The sequence below is a fragment of the Lasioglossum baleicum genome, chromosome 10 (assembly GCF_051020765.1).
Source record: "Lasioglossum baleicum chromosome 10, iyLasBale1, whole genome shotgun sequence".
NCBI lineage: Eukaryota > Metazoa > Arthropoda > Insecta > Hymenoptera > Halictidae > Lasioglossum > Lasioglossum baleicum.
This window is the reverse complement of record NC_134938.1, coordinates 8234993-8250605: the sequence shown is the minus strand read 5'-3', so window position 1 is coordinate 8250605 and position 15613 is coordinate 8234993. Positions and strand designations below refer to the sequence as shown.

Sequence of the window (15613 nt, the reverse complement as noted above, 5' to 3'; positions counted from 1 at the left end):
CCGATCAATTAAATGGACCACCGAGCCGACAGAAAAATAATATACCCAGCCTCTAATGGGAAATGTCGTTCACTACGGTGGCAGGTGTTTCGATTCAATTTGCGTTTTCTTTTGTTCACCCCATTAAACGAGCGCGGTCTCGCCACCGCGCCGCCATGCCGGAGATACTCGAGGACAGCCGACAAATGATGTACACACTGACTCGTCTGCGCTGCTGTGTTTCTTTCATTTGACAGAGCGTGTAAGGCAAATTGATTAATTGATTGTTCATGCGGTCCGCGAACTGATTTAATTGAACGTTCCGCGGCGGGAATACGGGCAAGCAATATTTAAATGTCGCGAAAGAGATGTTCGCATTGCACAGACTGCGGAATGAATTTGTTACCTCGGTTTCCCCACATTTGTGGATTAGATAAATAAATTAATGCCGATTCGCGTCAAGTATTGATATTCGAGCAATTGTAGTGAGAATTTCATTTGTGGATTGAAACGAGGATGAAAAGTTGACGAATGGGTATTTTCCAAAAATTTTCTAGCAACGCTGTCTGTAGAGTAAGTCAAAAATTTTATTTAAATAAAAATTAAATAAATAAAGTATATATTATTGTTAGTATAAATAAATAGAGATTCGTCATTCTTGTAAGCTGAACCGTTTTAATCGGTTCTAAGGCTAGGTAGGTTTAGTATTGAAGGGGCTGTTTAGCTTGTTGGCAATGGCGGCGTTTGACTTTCGAGGTCCTCTGTCGTAGATGGTAGTGCGGCACGCGTGTTCGCGCTGGCAACGTGGCAACGCACACCTCCACAAGAGAGCGAGAGAGCCTGGTTTCGGTGCAGGCGCCGCGTATTGTCCCAATTGCATTATCGTCCACTGTTTGCACGGTTATATCGTCAGCCGGGTGTATTTGCCATGGAGCGCTTTGCCGCGCGTAGCCAGTCAAATGGCTTAATTGCTTTGTCCACGCAATTACGAAATTGCTTACAATTTACAATCAGCTCGGGTAACGCGCCGCTACTCTTCGCCCGGCGCTGATCAACTTTATGAATGGCCGGGCTCGTTCGGACCCGATCCTTTTTTCGCTGAAACTTTCGACCGATGTATAAATCAGCGAGCCAGCCGCGCGATAAATACAAGCTCATACCAAATGCAGACCTGTCGCTCGGAATTGACGCCGGTTAAACACCTCCGGACGCCCTTTCACTAGTGTTTGGTTACTCCTACGGGGCTAAAATTAATCCTTCACACGTGAAATTTATTTGTTGCACGGCCGCCGCGCCGGACTGCTACACCGTTTCGTTTTTAACAGACCTTTCTGCTTCGCTGATTCGCCGAACGGTCGCCAGCCGATTTATTGACTCCGGCGAGGAATCACAGAGGAGGGGGTGGTCCCTAAGACATTTAGCGGGGAACGGTGAGGAAATTTGTGCGAAAACAAATAAAATAAAATATTTCTAACATTTTTACAAGTTGTAAAAGACAACCTTCTTTTTTTTTTTTAATTGCGTGTTTAATAAAGACAACCTTTTGTATTTTCTCTGCAATTTTTTTTCAAAATTTCTTCATCGCGTCATGTAATAAACTATTTGTACTAATTACTCAAGAAAATCCTTGTCGTGCCTCGAGAAAATCTAAATACTAAAAAAGTTCTCATCTCTTAAAAAATGTTCTACTACTAAATACTATTTACTATTTACTACTACTAAATTACTACTAAATGTAGTAAAATTTAATTTAATCCTTGTGTAGCGGTTGGCTACATAAGGATTAAAAAAAATAGTTCCATCTACTCCAACTTGATCTATTTATTGCAATCAAGTTGACAAGATGACTATTAAAATGCAACTAAATACAAACGATTAAATCTTTTCACAGAACGTGATCATTCAGTTTCAACATTCTCCGAAACCGGAAGTCTGAAATGGAGCAGTTCCGTTGACCTCTACACTGAAAGCGACGCATTCTACATTTATCTTCAAAGAATTGGGTATCGAGGCAACGATCGCAGTACAGTAAGTACCAACAAAAGAGTAAAACCGTGAATATATTGCTGAACGTCAGCGGCTGACCTTTAATAAAAAAGATCGCGTCTGTTTGCTCGCAAATAACTCGCGGACGACGATGACGCCAGAGCTTTCGCCCGGTGACCGACCTGGTCCCGTTCATACCGTGGCCAGCTGCCGGAAATTTTCATAAAATTTCACCTTTTTTTCCTGCTCCGCGGTTTTAATAAATAGCCGCGGCGCGTTCTGTCGCTCATTTTTTTCATCCGGCCCCGGGTCGCGCCCCGCGTCGCTCGTATTTCACAAATATCGAATCGCTTACGGGTCGTAAAGTGTGTACCCGAAACTCCGAGTCGTTTAAGCCGGCCGACGAACGGCCGGTCGTTTTGTCAAATTTATTTTCACGTTGCGACCCTCGCGTCTGCTTCCACTCCGCCTCGTTGTTGCCAATTTTCAGGCCTAACTCAGATCGACCATTTTTTTTCGGTTACAAATTAGTACACTCCTGTACGTAAACGTGACTCTTCTGTGACAATTAGTGGACAGTCTTTTTAAACAATTATATTTACAGCTACTGTACGTGTACTGCCACGTGAAACAGCTGTGTACATTCTTCTCTTGAACTCGGTACAATCCCATCAACTAAAAGTGACTTATTCAACGAAATAAAAGTGAAGCAGTTGAGTGTAACGAATTTGGTTAGGATCTACAGAACGTTATACTTAATAGGATGACTCCCAAATTCATTAATAGATTGTGGATTTTATGCATTCATGACAAAAACGAATAGGTGTAATTTAAAACAGTAAGAACTCATTAGAAGAATTTTAAAATACTGTTACATTGTATTATTTTTAAACATGTTAATCCTCATCCGTTCCTCGTGTCAATGTGACACAATTTTCCTGATGTAAGTTATACTGTTCTGTTATTTGTAGGTAAATTTGCCGAAAACTTCGTGACTTTTATATTTTTTAATGCGAAACACAACCGAAAAACCAAAGATCTAACTGTTAACTCATTAATTTGAATGAAAACACATCGAGAAAACGTGGTAAAATAACTGTTTACCTTGTTGTTTCATCGATCTTTTGCCACTGTGTCAATTTGACACCGAGGGACAGATTCAGTTCGTGAAATGAGGGACGGATGAGGGTTAAGATAGAGAACCTATTCCTATTTCACTCCAGTTTGTTGCAATGCAGGTAGAGAATTTTTATTTTGCATAAAGGTCCGCTGTCTACTCATCGGTAATGCACAATAAAACATTAACCCTTAGCAATCGAGTGGTTCTTATGGATTTTATGCATTTATGATAAAAATGAGTAAAAATTTCTATTTCACTCCAGTTTGTTGCAATTCAGATACGAAATTCTGATTTTGCATAAAGATCCGCAGGCTACTGATAAATCTGGACAAATAATTCTGCCTCCCATTTCGGACAGATTTGACACTCGAGGTCTCGATCAATATTTATAATTAATAGACTGCGGATTTCACATGCATTTATGACAAAATTGGGTCAAACTTAACTGATATGAAAATGTCGATGTGCTATTCTCAGTATAATGAAATCATTAAAGGTAGAATAAATGTTCCATTTAGTTTCTATTTCTCGCAATTGGTGCAGAACATTCTCAGTTTGTTGAAGAAAGAGAAAAGACTTGAACTTTCCCGAAGAGGAGCAGAAATTGTTCGAGTCCCAGCAAGGCATGTAAGTATTCTTCGAAGCACATGGTTCGCGTGACTGGCAGCGCGTGTTTCCTCCAGTCGATTAACACTCGATTTACCGGGAGTTTCGGGCATAAATGAATTTCGCAGCGCGAGATGCTTTTGTGTGACGAACCGTTGCCGTTGGCCGTTCGGGGTGAACAAAAAGGTGAACGCCGCACGGTTTTGCCGAGTCGGTTGGCAGGAATTAAAAGTCAATCGCCAGTCGAATCTCCGCCAGCGATTGGTACAGCTTCGTTTTGGATTCCGGCGGATTGTTCGACTGTATTTTTCCCCACATCGCTCACCCTCTTTCTCTTTAAACGCAAGTAAAACGTCAGCGAGAGCGAAAACGCGCGTTCTGACCGTGAAAAAGCGGCCTTCGGGATGAACTCCGGGCTTCTGAACCACTTTCAATCCTCCAAACAGTGGTTGTCCAAATGTATACACATAATGAGCATAAAGTACAGAATTATCTCAATCGATCGTCAATTTCTGATCAAGTCGTTTCCTTTCGATCACTCTTAACACCTTGCACTACGATATATTTTACGGTTTCAGTAATTAGAACCTTTTTGCTATTGTATGCGTTGTATGTTCTCTAATAGCTCTGCAGGGTGTCACCATAGCGCCATTCTACACCCCCGATTTATAGTCGAAAATGATGTAAGGAACCCCCCGCAAAATTTACCTTAAACGTGAAAAACAAGATCAAAAAACAACCAAAATTTCTTTCGAGATTAAAAACCTTAAATCTTGAAAACAATCTTTAATCTTAAGGTAAAAAAAGAAGGTGAACCCCTTGCTGAAATTCATAGAAACAAAAATAAAGTTTATATTATATTTATTGTATGCATGCCTATGTTTCCTTCAAAGCCTATACAATCAACTACAACAAAATAGAATTTTGTTTCGGTTTGAAGGAAATTAATAACATACATGTATTTATATTAGAGTTTGTTCAGAATCTTCATCACACGAGTCTGACTCGATATTGTATGACAAGGGGTTAACGAGCCAGGGTGGTTTGAAAGGCATATCATCGTCAATATGAAATGTTTAAGATCCGCTTAAAACAAACGACGACTGCATCAAGCAAATGTTATAGACGGCGGATCTTTATGCAATATAAACATTTTCTACCTGAATTGCAAGAAACTCTAGCGAAATAGAAATTGATTTTCTTTCTTAACCCTTAGCACTCGAGCAGCGACTCTGAGGCGCCATTAAAAATTGCTCTGCACCATTATTCAAAATATTACTTACATTGCTGAATATGTTAGTATCTAATCAATTACTAAACACTCTAGTACTATGTGAGGTATTATATCAATTGCATGTTCATACAAAGAAAAGAATTAATACAGAATGGAATTAGTCTAGGTCGAAAGAAATGTTTAATTTTCCAGTTAAAATAGGTCCGACTGCTAAGGGTTAATATGATTAATCGGTTGGAAATAATATAACAAGATTTTTAAATTCTTCTAATGTTTTTACTGTTTTCATTTACACCTACTCATTTTTGCCGGAAATGCATAAAATCCGCTGTCTAACAACAAGCTTCGAATGACTGATTCGAACGCGATAGACGTTGCTCCCGAGTATTTTCTAACGAGCTGGCACACGAGTGCTCTTCGCTGGATTCCGTCGGTCGGATCGTAGAGACAACGGTGTTCAGTGAACATCGATTTTTTCGCGGCCGACAACTATCCCATATAATTGCACGGGACAGAATAATTTGATAATGCCACCGGCGAAGCGACCGCGTCGAATTTAACGGGCGACCAACCCAACGATCGTGCACTTTGCTATTTTTGATGCGGACTCCGGCCAGTCGGTAATGGAATTAGAACGGATGATCCCGAAACGGCTGCAATGTTTTTTCGTAAAATCCAATAAAGCTTCTATTGATCTGACACCGGGGGGTGGGGGCTGGGGGCTGATGTCGGACCGTCTGGTTTTCAAGAGCCTCCTACCATCGAACATTCTCTCTTCCTCTGCGTCGTTTCCTGCCCACCCTTCTCTTTTTTCCCCCCCGAAAGAGCACCACTGCTAAAAATTCCTTGTTGTTTGTTCAACAACGCGGCCGTGGTTCCGAAAATATTCGACGCACGAAATATTCGTCAAGAATTTTTCCACTGCCGCGGAACCTGTCCCGCTCGAAATCGTTCCGGCGACGACGTCATAATCTGTTTTGCATCCTCCGCCTCGTTTTTTTCGGAAAACACGTCTTCACGGTACATCGCGAAGCTGCGAAAGAAGTTTTCCGTGCCTCGAGAAGCAACGTGAATATTTCATTTGAGGGAGCACCGCGGTGGTTGACGGTCCGAGGGAAACGTGAGTTTTAGGGATTTTTGAAAATGCATGTTGAAGAACTCGTGGTAATTGTTTCGACTGTGTTATCAAAGGGAATGGTCGAGTAACAGGCTAGCTATTCGAAGTTGTTTCGTGAGCTATTAATACATGATTTTATGTGGAACGTGAAGCTTTTTATTTGACAATTATTGAAATAATAAAAATGATTTCATAGGAAATTATTGTATAGATATCGTTAGTAGTCGAAATAAAATCGATCTTGTCGTTTTCACAAGGGAACCATGTGCCAGTTACTTTTAAGGCTCGATAGGCTTAGTGTAAATTCTTTCAGAAAAATTCCCCAAGTCACATTTCCTTTAGAACCACGATTTTTTCCAGTCTAAAAATATTGCAACTCGTATTCCATTTATAAGAGAATCTTAGATGAATTATCGAAGAGTTTCCCAAGTTGTTACTGAAGAATCCATTAATTCTCTCAGAAACATTCTCCAAGGTCACATTTCCTTTAGAACTACGATTTTTCCTGGTCTAAAAATGTTGCAACTCGTATGCCATTTATAAGAGAATGTTAGTTGAGTTATCGAAGAGTTTCCCAAGTTATTATTGAGAAAAATTCCCCAAGGTCCCATTTCCTTTAGAACCATGACTTTTTCATGTGAGACAAGGTAGTCTAAAAATGTTGCAATTTCTATTCCATCTATAAAAAGAAATGTTAGTTGAATGACCGACAAGTTTCCGAAGTCGTAACATTCGCACGACCAAGTTTACAGCTAGACGACCCCCGAAACCTTGATTAATCGTGTCTGCGTTCCGAAAACACGTTCGGAGACTCCGGCCGGAGTTAGGAAAAGGGAATTGGCCATCAGCAATATTTCAGAACGATCCACGAAACGTGCGTAGCCCTTAGCAAGCAAACAGAAGGAATTCATCGAACCGAGGTGGTCTTCGATTTATATCATGAACGAAACGAGCACGGTGCGTGGTCGTTGATTCATCGCGTACCATCTCGGAGTCCGTCGAGTGTAATCCGTGGAACGGTCCCATTACGTGTCGGATCGTAAACCATACGCAGCCGGATCGGATCGAACAAAATAAAATGTAATCAAGAGAAAAGGAGTAGCTCCTGGTTCGGAACGGAACGCGATAGCACGCGAACGTTATCCCGAACACACAGGGAGAGAGAGAGGACCTGTCCGTGTCGGTGGTACTCATTGTCTACGAACGATATGGGGGATGAAACCCGGCGTCGTGGAATTCCTAAACGCAGCCCAATAAAAACTTTTCCAATTGACTTCCCTCGGCTTAATTCACCGAAGCCGAAGGTAAGTAGCTAGACGGGATATACAATAGGATGGAAGGTTAGTCGTTGACGACGACGAGAATCATGCTATCGGAGGGCTGGGGGTGGAAGCTCGAAGGGTGGATAGCTGCTGGCAACCACCACTGCCCTAGAACAGCGGACTTTCTTTTTCTGTCAGCCCACGTCGCCTTTCCAACTAGTTGATCGTGGGGATTTACTCGAATTTTGTCAGGTGTGCTTCATGTTGCTTGTCTATGTAGCCTACCATAATGTATAGACTATTTAAAACCTTTTGACATGTATTTGCAGAAATTCTCATTTTAAGACTACAAATTAACCCCTTGCTGGGCTGCTCTTTACTTTATCGGACTCAAAATTTCTACTTTTCTCCTATAAATTATGATTTGGTATGTAACGCAGTAAAGTACCCGGGGCAGCTGCAGATCGAAGTTTCGATCCTGTAGGATCAATAGTTCAGGAGTTATGCTTGATTAAAGTTGAGCAATCTGCAGTGTTTTTGACAGGTAAGGGCACCGCCATATTGGTAGCGACGGTCGCGCGCCGCTTATCCAGTTGGTTGCGGTTAGGTCGGGGGGAGTGGGAGCGGCAAGGACCGACGGTTCTGCTCGGTAAGCGGCTCGCGGTCGTCACTACAAACCAATATGGCGGTGCTCTTATCTGTCAAAAACACTGCAGATTGCTCAACTTTAAGCAAGCATAACTCCTGAACCATTGATCCTACATGATCGAGACTTCGATCTGCAGCCGCCGCGGGTACAAATCTACTGGATTACATACCAAATACATCATAATTCATAGGAGAAAGACACAAATTTTGAGTCTGGTAAAGTAAAGTTTACCCCCTTGCTGTATTCTAACGAATCAGACTCGTGATGGCGATTTCAACAAAGTCTAACAAATATGAATGTTACGTGTTTCTTTCTGAATGAAACAAAGATTCGTTTGTAATCAATAGACAGCGGATTTTATGCATTTGTGACAAAGATGAGTGGGTGTGATATAAACCGTTAAACACATTAGACGAATTTTAAAATACTTTTATATCATTTCCAACCTATTGAACATATTAAGAGAGAAAATAAATTTCTATGTCACTGCGGTTTGAAGCAATTCAGATGGAAAATTTGTATTTTGCCTAAAGATCCGCAGGCTAGCAATCAATAATTATGCATTCATATAAATGTAAATACAAATCTTCTTGTCTCTTCCACTACATTTCTGGTGATAAAGACGTTTTAATTTCCGCAACTGTAAAAAAAATGTTATACTGCAACGGGTTAATATGTTAGCGAGCAATGAATGGACGTTTGGAGAAATTTTGTAATATTCTTAGAGGAACATTAACAAGGTATTGAAAGAAATGTGTAAGGCTTTCAATAAAAATTGTTTATTAGATGTCCGTGTTGCTCGGTTTATAGTTAGCGAGGTACTGTCTTCTGTTTGTTAGCATGCCATAGATTATAAATGCAGTAAATGCGTTAGGTTACCTTGAACTATTTCACAGCTATAGAAATTATAAACTACAGATTTCCCAGACTTGGGAAATGAAACGATTACACCTTGGTAGGGTTGAACGTGACCGAGAGAGGATGGCTTCCGTTCTGTTATGGCAGCGGTTCATAACAAGGCGAGGGTGTCGGCGCGTAGCGGGAAAGAAGGACACCGAGCAAGAACAGAAAGTTTTCGCATGCCGCGATTTATCGGGTGGCTTGCAGGGAAAGGTCGTGCGATGGATAGTAGTGACGAGGGTTGGACGGGGGTTGTATAGGGGTGAGACGCGTGCTGTTAAGAGGATAGAAAGAGAGAGAGGTTTGGTAGAGCGTCGGCAGCGAGCGGATATCGGCGTAGTTCCGTAAAGTTTCGATAAGTCGGTCTCGAAGCGTTTACTTCCTGTTGAGCACGACTGCCTCGGATAGGATAGAAGACTGGAGGAAGTCTAGACTTTGAAAGATCAAAAGGCATCGGCGGCCTGGAAGTAACGCGGTCCTGGTGTCTGGCTTTGCAGACATCGAGCTTCCAGAGAAACCAACCCTCCTGCCTCCTCTTCTTCATTCCGCTGGCCCCTCCTCGCCCGTGGCTCTCCTCTTTTTATCCACTTGTTCCAGTCTTAGTTCCTATTTCAATCTCCCTGTCTCCTTTGTCGCGCCTATTTGCTTCTCTCTCGTCCCGTCCCGTACCGTACCGTCCCGTCGCGGCCTGCTTTTATGGGTTATGCAATCGTCTTTAAACGCTTTAGAATACATACCACGGACTTTGATATCGGACCCGTCTCTCTATCTCCGTTTCTCGCTGTCCTCATCCCTCTTTCTATTTCTCTTCCCACTCCCGATCGTTCCAGAAAATTGCGGTATTTCCTCGCGACGGGTGTCCAACCGGCGAAGAATAACGCCGCCATTGCCCCGAAGCTAAATGAAGCGCGCGCGTGCGATCACCGCACGCGAGAAATCATTGTTTAGCTTTTAAATTGCTGGGGTGAAGAGCTGTCCAGTGATGTCCTCTGTGATTTTAAGTAGTTATTATCATTTTGGAATTCTAAAAATTAACTGTGGTAACGTCGGGGAATTTATGTAAATTTTGGTACAATGATGAACCCGGTCTTTCTTCCATTAAAAATCCATTAAAAATTATAACTCCTGCAATTTGGATTGTTGTTACTCGAAGAAAATCACACGCGTGCTTCACATACCAGTACATATGTGTAAAAAATTACAGTGCAGTAGGTACCATGGTTTTTCCGGAAAAAATTTCTAAATGTCAACAAAATTGCAGTACAGTAGTACCTCGCTCGTTGCACGAGCTGTTGAAGGATTCAAAAGATTACTCTGACAAAAAAGTGTCGAACATCTCTTTTATACGTAGGATAATAAAAGGAATCGATTGGTCTAAAATAAAAAATTTGGTTGCATTCAAGAATAAAGTGCAATTGCACCAAAAATAATGTATGAGTTTTTCCTCTATCGTTTTCTTGTCCCAGCTCCCAGCATCACTCCGTATATTCAAATTTAAAAACTGTGTTGTATGTTTAAGTTTTGAAAACATGAACAGTATCTTCGTTTTATCTTGCGACGAGGAGTCTTAAGGAGCAACATTTTTGCTACTAGTTTTAATATTGAATTAAATACTAAAACTACAACTTCCAGATGTGAAAGTCTAGATGTAGATATCCACGTAATTCCTAGAATCGACACACAATGAGCCCGAAGTAGAGTGGACAGGTATTATGACCGTCATTGAACCTCGAATCTCCTCTTTCGAAAAACGGTCGACGGTAGAAGCGGGCCGAAGATTTAAAAAGTATTTGGAAAGAAGATTTAGGAGACATCGTTTGCAGAAGTAGATACGTCCATTGTCGTAAATGTTCTTTCAGAAGCTACAAATTGAATCGCGCGTTACAAGGGGAAGCAATTCCAAGAATGGAGCCATTTATCGCTTGCCGTTAAAGTGACTGGGTAAGAAGCACTCGGCAGTTGCAACAATGTCATTTCGTACTTACGAGCCACCGGTGTACAACTCGAACTTACAATTAGGTTCAAACTGAATTTCTCCCGAAGTTAGATTAAATCTCAGGACAGCTTCGCAGATATAGAAACATTTTAACAGCGAGGCTAATCTAAATTGCGCGGACAATATACAAGAAACAATTTTATTTTATCATCTCGCGACAGAACAGGAGGATGATCAAACATTTTAAAAAATTGTTCGACCCGTCTACTCCACAAATTATTTATCGCGTGTAGCTTACCGTCTCGTTCAACAGTAGAACTTCCTGTTTTTGAATTGTTGATGGTGCGGAAGAGTTTCTGTGAAAATATTTTCGATAAATCATGCTTGTAATTTTTATACAAAAAATATAAGCCAGTCGCAGTGGTTCGATAGGTTGAAATAAATTCGATACGAATTGTTTTATCGATCTTATGAATATTATGGAAATTTCAAAGTGCAATCAATATTTCCAGCATTGTGCGAGAGATGTTATCGTAGGTAGATATTGAAGTGAAACATTTGTTTATTCAATAGGTTTCAGGTCCCAGCTTTGTACCTTCTAACTTTCTTAACTTTCGATGATTCCTGAAGCGAGCGGAGAGATCAAAGTGGAATGGATTTTAGATACGACTTTAAGTCCGAACGTAAGAAGCGAAGGTACTAATTGCATCTTCTTCCCAGCGAGGGAGCTTGTCTTCCTTCTGCGCCGGATTGAAGAGGAAACTGAGCCCATAGCCTCGTCACGCGACGACTCAAATTAGAATTCTATTAACCTATTTCCCCGACACTGTGTGTCAAGCTGCAAAAAGGAACGTTAATGACCTTTTTCTCTGGTCTTCCGATGCGATTGCTCGAGATCCCTGTTCTCGACAGCAGCAAATCCTGCAATTGCCTTTATCACGACAGCGACCCGAAAGAACGAGAGGTCGGACCATTTCTTTGCAGCGGTTGCAAACGAATCCGCCGTCTTTGACTACCATGAACGTATCAGTCAAAAAAACCCCGACCATCAGAGGACAAACTAGCAATTTGCTCCGAGTCGAAAATTTGCTAGAAGATCCCACGATCTCCATTTAAATGTCGAAGCATTATTCAATCGCTTTAATCCAGCAAAAGCAACCTCTAGATTCGTTAGAAAGATCGATCGTTGTCTGCACAAGAAATGGAACCTACAGTTAACATAGTATTATCAAATACTATGAAAATACTAGAAGTTTTGTGACATTTTATCTTTAACTTTTAATCACTCGCATGTGATACTTACAGTCTCAAAACTTTAAATTTAGTCTATCTCGACTAAATTCTCAAAATTAAAAGAAGGTAAAGTAATAACAAATGGAAATGGTGCCATCTCTACACGAAAAGCGAAATTACTTTCCGAACGACTTAACGATTTACCAATGCCATCATTTAAATTTAACCTTCAGTTACTCGCACTCCATTTTTCAATATAAATCAATTTTTATTTAGTTAAATAATCAGGGTGGCTGCCGATCAAGTTTCGATACTGTAGGATCAATGGTTCAGGAGCTATGCTTGCTTAAAGTTGAGCAATCTGCAGAGCTTTTGACAGGCAAGAGCGCGGCCATATTGGTTTGTAGTGACGGTCGCGCGCCGCTTACTGAGTTGGTTGGGATTAATTCGGGAAGGGGGCAAGAACCGACGGTTCTGCTCGATAAGCGGCTCGCAGTCGTCACTACAAACCAATATGGCGGCGTCTTTACCTGTCAAAAACACTGCAGATTGCTCAACTTTAAGCAAGCATAGCTCCTGAACTATTGATCCTACAGGATCGAAACTTCGAGTAATTAAAAGTTAATACCATTACAAAATAATTATCATCATTTTGGTTTGTACATTTCCTAGAAAACTGTTAGTCTGAATAGATGAAAATTTGAAAAGTTTTGAATTAATTGTTGTACGAGAGAATGTTTCTAGAAAATGTTTCTAGAAAATGTGTGTAAACGAAGATAAGCGACAGGCAGTTTTTCGAGGCAGTGACTTTAAATGTGTGAAAGTTTATTGCGAAGATAGAAATGAAAAAGCGAGGTATTAGTTGAAGAACGCGGCAATAATAGATAATAGCAGCTTATAAATACGCTTATAACGTTTTGCGCGAGCTGTGTGACATTAATGATGCTGTGCTCACAAAATACGGGAGCGTGGCGTGTCACAGTCATTTAGGTGAAATTTACCGCTGTCGTTATTATTACTGTTGCTCTATCATTATCATCGCCGCCCGCGCCGTCCATTTAATTTCACCACTTCTATTTTGCAGTGACGATTGAATAGGCATCGAATGGCCAGCTGCCAATCGTCCGGGCAAAGTGTATCGCGAAGCACTTTGCTGATTACACGCTTCGATACGCGCATAAACGTCAAAATAAAATTCACCGCCATCGATTCTCTCTCTCCCGATAATTCTATAAAACCTGGAAACTCAATCATCGACCGAGTGCACGGTTATAAAAGAATCACGAGGCGGCGCGGCGCGGCGTCGCGAGTGATTTCACGTCTAAAATGACTCCCGATGTCGATATATTTTGAAATACAACCGACCCAGCCCATAGCCGATTTTCTCTGTATCAATCAGACACGCAATCAGAGATTCTTTTCATTCATCAATTCTCTTCGTTCGAGTCTCTAATTCTATACAAAGTAGTCTGCAAGTCCTTATAATTTCGTAACCGTGATTATTTCATAAAAAATCCTCTTATTCGTCTTCAATTCATTTTTGTGTACGTGAATTTATTTCATACATTTATTTGTGTGTTGTATGAACGGGCGATCTGGATGTGTGCTTGTTTGTAAAACTTTTTAAATACGTTCTCATACATACGTTTATACGGTTTTATTTTCATTTACAGTCCGTTTTGCTTTCGCTGCACGTACATAGTAACTTTAAAACTGACAATCCGTGTAAATATTTCAGAGAACGAAATATTAGTTCAGAGGTGATTTCCTTTGATATTTTTCAAAGGTAAAATGGAAAACGTAATCACAGTGAATTGTATTCTATAGATTCATCTGATATGTTTATAAATACATCATTTCTCCGACAATATTTTAAATGGTACAGTAATGTCCTGATTTAAGTCGGACGGAGCTGTACGATCTTAGCAGTTCGGAGTCGGGTATATCGGTATGCACCACTACTGATATAATTACAAAGTTTTGTTATTTTTAATTATCTCTTTGTGGGACATGCAGCAACTTATTTTTGACATTTTTCTGATTAAAATGACACTAACGACGATATAATTTGAACTGTATTTAGTTTAATTGACGGTGTATCATCGGATCCGGCTTAGATAAAGATTTTTTGTAATACAATAGAGAAGTAAAACGAAGCAAAATTTAACCAAAAATTTTATCTAGATTGTGAACTTCTTGCCGTAATATTTTCTATACAGTTACAGTGGTTAAAACGTCTTTACCCCAAAAGTGTGGTAGAAGAGAAAAGAAAATTTATATTTTTTGTATGGCTACATTTATTTTAATGCTTAAATATTGATTACAAAGGTGTCAAATTTTATTTCATTCAAAAAGAAACGCGTAACATTTATACTTATTAGACTTTGTTGGACATCTTCATCGTCAGTCTGACTCATTAAAATATGGCAGGGGGTTAAATTTATAAATACATTATTTTTCTTCAATGCATAATTACATTGAGTAGAAACGAATCAAGTTTTATTTCATTTAAAAAGAAAAGCGTAACATTCATATTTATTAGACTGAAATCTTCATCACCAGTCTGACTCATTAAAATAGGTCAAGAGGTTACATTCATGAATACACTATTTTTCTTCAATGCATTAATTCAATGCATTAATTCAATGCATTAATTCAATGCATTAATTCAATGTATTAATTCAATGTATTAATTCAATGTATTAATTCAATACATTAACTCAATGAATTATTTAATATAAAACAAGATTTTGACCAACAACATCTTCATTCTGGGAACGTGAACCACAACTAAGAATGCTAATGGTCCGCCGTTTAAACTCGAGAAACGGTTTCTCAATTAGAAAATACACCGTTGCAAGACGATTCTAGTATCTCGACGGTGCAGCTGAAGAAGTGCTCGAGTTTTATCGTTCGCAGAAGTAGTAATACTTTCCCCAGGAATTGTTTTATAGCTTACTACTCCGATGCTAATAAATTGCCGGCTATTACATGTTAAAGAGACACGAGAGCTAGCGTGAAACGTTACAACACAGCGTTTGGAAGGCGGTAAGCCGGCGCTTCGCAAGAGAGAAAGTTCATAGTGCAGGAGTTATAATTGCAAATAATGAAATATTTCCTGCGGATTGTTTCACCAAAACGAGGAGCGCACGCGCGAAATACCGGACGAGTTTTGCCGGAACTTATTCTCGCCGTTTCAAACTTTCGCGACTCTAATTACCCAAAATAACGGCGTCCGTTTTGTGCCGAATTTGCGGATGACAACTTTCTCGTTTGACGGGAATTAAAACCGCGAGTCCCCTAAGAAACCGCGAACTATACCGAACGAACAATTTCCACTTCCATTCGTTTTTTTTTTTGCGGTGCTATGTACACACGGCATGATTGACGTTTCCCATGTGCGCTCGAACAAATACACGCACTCTCTCTGTCTCCCTGGCTACGAGGTTTGATTAGTAGAATGCGACTGCGGTGCTGCCAATTTTATTCGGTCGTGCACATTCACAAACACGCCGCAGAACTATGAAAATTTTCACTCTTTGCTTCATCATTTATTTTGCCATCAGCCGCGCAAAAATTGCTCCGTTTTTC

General features: G+C 40.3%; 1 long non-coding RNA gene across 1 annotated transcript in view; it reads left to right on the top strand.

Annotated features, from left to right (window-relative positions):
* Positions 1-7716, top strand: part of LOC143212786 (uncharacterized) — a 127065-nt gene extending 119349 nt beyond the window's left edge. Inside the window, exon 4 of the long non-coding RNA XR_013009779.1 lies at positions 1871-7716. This is a non-coding gene — a long non-coding RNA (uncharacterized LOC143212786). The remainder of the gene's footprint in view (positions 1-1870) is intronic.
* Positions 7717-15613: the final 7897 nt, after the last annotated feature.